This window comes from Trachurus trachurus (assembly GCF_905171665.1).
Source record: "Trachurus trachurus genome assembly, chromosome: 17".
Taxonomy (NCBI): Eukaryota; Metazoa; Chordata; class Actinopteri; order Carangiformes; family Carangidae; genus Trachurus; species Trachurus trachurus.
The window spans coordinates 26448634-26455419 of record NC_139900.1 but is presented as its reverse complement, the minus strand read 5'-3'; positions in this window follow the sequence as shown (position 1 = coordinate 26455419).

Here is a 6786-nt window from a genome sequence, read left to right as displayed (position 1 = left end):
TTGGAGATGTGAGACTGTGATGTCATCTGGACCCCACTGGCAAGAGCGGAGGCGGGGGGGGGAGGGGGCGGGGGCAGCCAGCCCACAGCACCAGAGGTCGGCACCGCACACCGGACGCACCAGCAGGCCGGCCACAGGACCAGGGACCAGACAGGGACCCCAACACCTCCGGGGACACCGGCTGAGCGGTCCGGAAGAGGGTGATCTCACCGACCACAGGATCCTTCTGAGAGGTTGGAAGCCAGCCAGGTTTCACGGGATAGGTTTCATTAAAGGGAGAGAAGTAGAGAAAGAGATAACTTTATTAGAGACATTAATAACAGGTAAGCAGGTAACAAATTGCATTTTATGCTTACTCATGGCGTTCACCGACAGGCTGAATATAATTAAACCATATAACTAAATATTTAGATTAAGTGAGTCGAGGAATGGAGACCATTTTTGTGTGAAATGTGTTAATTGGTTTTTATGACCAGCAGAATTTTTTTCTAATGAGATATGTTCTGCTAGAAGGTTCAGCCAGTGGTTGATGCTCAGTGATTGTTTATTTTTCCAATTTACTAAGATTGTTTTCTTTGCCATGGTGAGGGCTACCAGAAGAGATTTGGAATAGCTATTTGGGAGATCTATTGTTGACAGGTCACCAATTAAACACAAGATTGGGGATAATGGGATCTGGTGATCAAAGATGTCAGATAGCTTTTGTGTGATTATTGACCAAAAGTGTTGGACAGGTGAACATTGCCATAGGGCATGGAAGTAGGTGTCTGTTGTGTTCTGAGTGCACTGAGTGCATAAGTCTGACTGAGTGAAGCCCATTCTACACATCTTTTGTTGGGTAATGTGTGTTCTGTGAAGTATCTTAAATTGGATAAGCTGTATGTTGGTGTTTTTTGTCATTGTAAGTGTGTTTTTGGAAATCTGTATCCAAAAGTCGGGGTCCGGGGACACTCCTAGATCGTTTCTCCATTTTAAGATTGGAAGGTGTGTAGAGCCCGTCTCTGACAGAAACCATGATGACGCAACTTTGTTTTTCTGAGTACAAAGATTCATTTTAAGCAGTGATTGGAATAATGGCATTACTAACGGCGCTACTTTTTTCAGTAACGAGTAATCAAAAAGGTTTCCCCCGTTATAACGCTGTTACCGTTACTCACAATAAAATGTGCTGTTACTTGACTCAAGTAGTCCTGTCACAAAATAATACACCCGTTAAGGTGTATGTTTTATACCTTACACATTTGCAGTCCATCAACTAGAAAAAAAGCTGTTTATCTGGAACGAACCAACACACTGTTGTCGGAGCCTGTCTGTGCGGAGGAATACTGAGTGAGTTGGTTAGTTCCAGATAAACAGGAGGTTAGGGGGGCGAGTCCAAATAATTTGACATATTTGAGCATAAGTAACGCAATAGTTACTTTTTCCTGGTAATTAGATTAGATCATATTTATTTCAAACCAAACTAGATTATATCTCACGTAACAAGAAAATCCACAGGACACCATATAACCATATATCGAACAGGAACAAACAACAACAACAGACACTAACAACAACAAACACTGTTTGAAATGGGGATGGAAGAAGCAAAGCTTATTTCCAACCCCAGACAACATTAAGACAACCAAAACACAAGGTCACTCTCCAAAAGCCCTCCTCCCCACAGTCATCTCATCAGTTTACATCATTTATCTCCTCCTCCCTGTTATACATGTTATAATGTAGTAATTCATTTACTAATGCAAGTTACTTTTTGGGGGAAAGTCACTTATAACTATAACTAATTACTTTTAAAAGTCACATGCCCAACACTGATTTTAAGGCCTTTGGTTTTACCATTAGCTGAAACCCAGTACATACACTTACTTCCTGTCTGTCGCTCTTTGAGGCAGCTCTGACATTACACTTGGTTGTACACATGAAAAGTGACATGGATAATTCTGCTAGACAGAAAAAGAGCTGAAGAGAGCAGTTGGAGGAGTTCCCGCCTACTTTTTTGCCTCTGCACACGTCACTAATTTGTGCATGAAGTGGACGTCCTTGTCAGGTTGTTTGTTTCTGAACGTTATAAAAAGCTGATGGACGCACAGGAGTTTCAGATAGGATTTGACAAGCTGATAAGCAGTTTGTTTGAAGCATACTGATGCCTTATCTGCAGCCTCACACAGTTGATAGTGTGGCTATGGACACTTTACAGGGACTGCAAGGCAAATGTCTTAATATTTAAGGGAATATGGAGCTCATCCTACAATTTCCTAGTGCATATTTTCACTGTGGTAAAAACCGCTAACTCACCGCTAACCTTCCTTGAAAACAACTCCATCTCGTAACTTTCTGTATTATCTCATAGCGTGGTGAATGTGCAGGTCACAACTTGTCCACCAGAGCGTTTTGTAGTTGTTGGATTGTGTATTTGATGAGTTTGATGAGGGAAACCAAGAAATTCCATTACCCTCCGTAGTGTAGCTCTGAGCAGCTCGCGGCTCTGCTCCGCCGTTCTAAAATATAGCTTGCACTGACAATTAAAGGTAACGAACCTACTCCTAAAACTATAGGGATTATGGCAATGGGCCAATTTGCCAAAATGGCAAGGTTGGTTTTCGGCCAAAGGCAGAGAGCCTCCATTATCCCCATACTGTAACAAGTCATTTAACCACCACAATCACTCTGAAGCTGTTTAATTAAGGTGCAGATCTTGCATGGTTACTCTTTAAACCAAACAAATTCTTCAGCTCTACAATCATACATGGAAGTCAACAAGATTATGAAAATCATACACACCTATATTTGCAACCAGCCTCACCAGTTAAAATCAGTAAGGACCAAAACTGTGGCTCCTGCGGAGAAGACATTCAGAGAAAGTTTGTAGTGCACAGCAGTGTTATTGATTGTATTAAACAGCCATTAAAAGGAACCCAGCTCGATCTTGCCTCTTTTGACTTGCGGTTTGCCTAGATGGGAGATAAACATGAAAATGATCCTTCATCTTAAATTGACAGAGAATCGGGCCGATGAAAGTGGAATAGTGAGTGTCATTATTCACCTTCTCACTTGGCCTGTGGCCTTGATGCTACTCCACAATGTGCCATCTCCTCCTGAGCAATGCATCACATATTATCACCAATAACCTTGGGTCTGTAGTGTTTATTCATCTCTGAAATGACCCTCTCTCACCTTGCTGCGTCCTCTCCACCAGCCTTTTGTCCAGCCGCAGTGCTGCTCGAAAAAGAAATACCCTTGAAAGTTGAACAGCAGAGGCGGAGGGAAAGGGTGTCGTGAAATAACCTCATACAAAAACATCTTTAAGTGCTGTGCAGTGAAGCACCTCTCTTTCCAATAAAGGACTAACTTTATTAACCCGATTATTAACCAGTGGCATGCAGTGACTTTTACAGATGGGCGAGTAAAGCTGCAGAACCATCTGAAGACGGAGAAACAACAAAACGTGTCTGAGAGCTTTAATACCAAGGGGAGATTTAAAAGCTGCTCCACAATTAACCCCAACTCCTCATCACGCTGTCACACGTGTTGACTAAGGTGATCAATAAGACAGTTTATATCGATTTGAGATGGTGAATCACAGTTTAGTTCACCTGCTCCTGCTGCCTCATAACACTTAGGAAGAAACAATTTCCTAATGCTCAGGTACTGCTCCTGTATCTGTGCATACGACTCCCAACTGTACCTCATTAGGTACCAGTCCCTATGGGTACAGTTTAGTAGCAGGACATAAAGGTTCATTGTTGTCACTGGGGGCAGAGGAATGTTCTTTCAAAGGTGCAGAAAAGAAAAAGAAAAAACGAAAGGGTACCAGTGCTCAAAGGTGCGATGCTGTGTGCACTCCCTGTGGAGCCAACAAGGCCTTTGCATCCTGTGAGGTCCATTCCTCGACTTTTATTTCTCAGCAATCTCACAAGTCTAAAGACAGAGGAAGCTGAGTCAAGGGCAACTTGACAATCACAGGTGTCTGTAGCTTGTTGGAGCTCGTCACTAGGGGTGGGAATTTTTTACTATCTCACAATTCGATTCGATTCTGATTTTTGGGGCTACGATTTGATTAAAAATCGATTTTCGATTCAAAACAATTTGATTCATAATGATTTCTGCTTCAGTCTGTCGGTGTGCAAAGGATCCTCATGATCTACTCCAGTCTGCTTTGCAAGACAGAATGACTTAAGTGTCTTTTTCACATTTATTGAGTTTTAAACATGTATCCATGCTTAGATGGAATTGTTGAAACTGTTGCATAAAAGCAATATCACATATTGCTTAAGTAACAAAATTAAAAGTGCCTCTTTATTTAAAAAAAATAGTGCAGTTAAACATGCTGCCTTTTAAATTCTAAGGAAATGGAGGCCGACAGCCAGCAGATTTGTTTCATTGTTTTATTTTTTAAAATGAACGATTTTGGGACATTTTATATCGATTCTGAATCGTATTAAATGAGAATTGCGATTCTTATGTGAATCAATTTTTTGGCACACCCCTATTCGTCACCAATAACAGAACCCAGGGTTTTTGTCGATGTGTACTACATGCAAAGGTCCAAAAGCTGCAGTTCCCCTCTGACTGACTATCTCGTCCAGGAAAATGACAAAAATGATGTAGTGCCTGGTGTAGAGCCCGGCTCCAAGAGATGCTAAACTCACAGTTTGGTTTCATATTGTTTCTTTATATTGTCCATTTTAGCTTTAATTGGTTACGTGACGTGTTATTAACCTACAGAATACCTTGTGGCTCACTGAGGTGTGTATTTCATTCCAATAGACCCGTTCAGTGGGCAATTTTCTTACAAACTTTTTCTAACAGCGAGCACGAAAAAAGCCCTTTTTCTCATCTTCTCACACACATCTGAATACACACTTACACACACCACACGCCTCAGCTTTGGGGGAGACAAAGTCCATCTGCAATTCCCGGGGACTTTTGCGGGAAATGTCAGCCAGTGTGTTGAAAGGATCAGATAGCTTTTTGATGTTGCGCATGCAGTCAGGCGGAAGAGGAAGAGAGACAGGCTTGATAGGCATCAGGTGTAATTTCGGTAACTGCTTTGGCAGCTGATGACTCACCGTTTCAGAAAAGGCACAGGCTGAGCACCCACCTAGAAAGACATCGGCTCAAACCAGATGAGCTGCCCAACACAAAAACATCCCCTGACCTTTGCGCTTGAAGATCATTGAAGCTGATCGCCTCCTGAAACTTGTCATGAAGCAGCAGGGAGGCCTGAAGGTAGAGAGACTTCACTGACATAATGTTTCACCGAGTCCTAAAACAGAACGCTAGCACTCATATGAGGATGTTAGATTAATTTAACCCTCCTGTTGTCCTCCTGGGTCAAGGAAGGAAGGAAGGAAGGAAGGACAAAAGGAAAGATGGGAGGAAAGAAGGGGAAAAGGAAGGAAAGATAGAAGGAGGGAGGGAACAGATTGGGTCAAAAAGGAAGGAAGAAGTAAGGATGAAAGAAGGAAGGTAGGAAGAAAGGGGAAAATGATTGTGGAAAGTTGTTCTGGCCTCCCTCCACTGGCTTCCTATCCGCTTTAGGATTGATTTTAAAGTGTTATTAATGGTTTTTAAGATTTTAACTGGTCTGGCTCCTCTATATCTAGCAGACCTTATAAAAATCCGAAATCCAGCCAGAGATCTACGGTCATCCAGTGAGTTGTTGCTGGATGCACCGAGGTCAAAATTAAAAACTAAGGGTGATCGTGCCTTCTCTGTGGCTGCTCCCAGACTATGGAACAGCCTCCCATTACATGTTAGACATGCAGGATCCATGGAGAGGTTTAAGTGCACCTTAAAAACGCACCTTTTCTCCTTGGCCTTCGGATCCATAAGGACTTCTGATCCTGGCTAGTTTTTTTGTTTAAATATCTATGTGCACTGTTGTCTATGACTACTGTAGCTGTGCACATTTGCATTTGCGTATGTGTATGTGTATGTATGCGCATATGTCCGTATATGTACTGTATATGTACATACATCTGTGTGTGAGAATGTGTGATAGTATGCATGTCATTTTTGTTTCTTGCACATGCATTTGTCTTTGTTTCTGTCTCTGCTCTGTGAAGCACTTTGGACGACTGTCACAGGTCTTTTTAACTGTGCTATACAAATAAAAGTGAACTTGAACTTGAACTTGAACTTGAAAGAAGGAAGGGGAAAAGGAAGGAAAGAAGATAGAGGGAGGGAACAGATTTGTTCAAGGAAGAAGAAGGAAGGACAGATGGGAAAAGGGAAGGAAAGAAAGATGGAGGGAGGGAACAGATTTGTTCAAGGAAGGAAGAAGAAGGAAGGGAGGAAGGAAGGGAGGGGAAAGGGATTGTGGAAAGAAGGACGGGAAAAGGGAAGGAAGGAAAGATGGAGGGATAGGGAACAGATCAGATCAATTGGACCAAAGAGGAAGGAAGAAGAAGTAAGGACGAAGGGGAGGATGGAAGGAAGGAAGGAAAGAAGGAAGGGAAAAAGGAAGGCAAGAAGGAAGGATGGAGGAAGGGAACAGATTGGGCCAATTTGACCCAGAAGGACAACAGGAGGGTTAAAAGATTTCACATCATGTGTCGGAAACATTATTGCTCTTGTAACTGTACACCTGCAAACTACAGTGTGAGTGTGATTAATGAAGGCCTGGGCTGGTGATGCATAACACATCGGTTTGGACGAAGCTAAACCAAGTCTGTTTAAGTCAAATCATGCAGTAAGAAAAGGAAAGAGAGTAAAAATGTATTCAATAATCTGCCTGCTCCAAATGGCTCAGCAGAAGTTCATATCACTTTTATGAAGCTGACT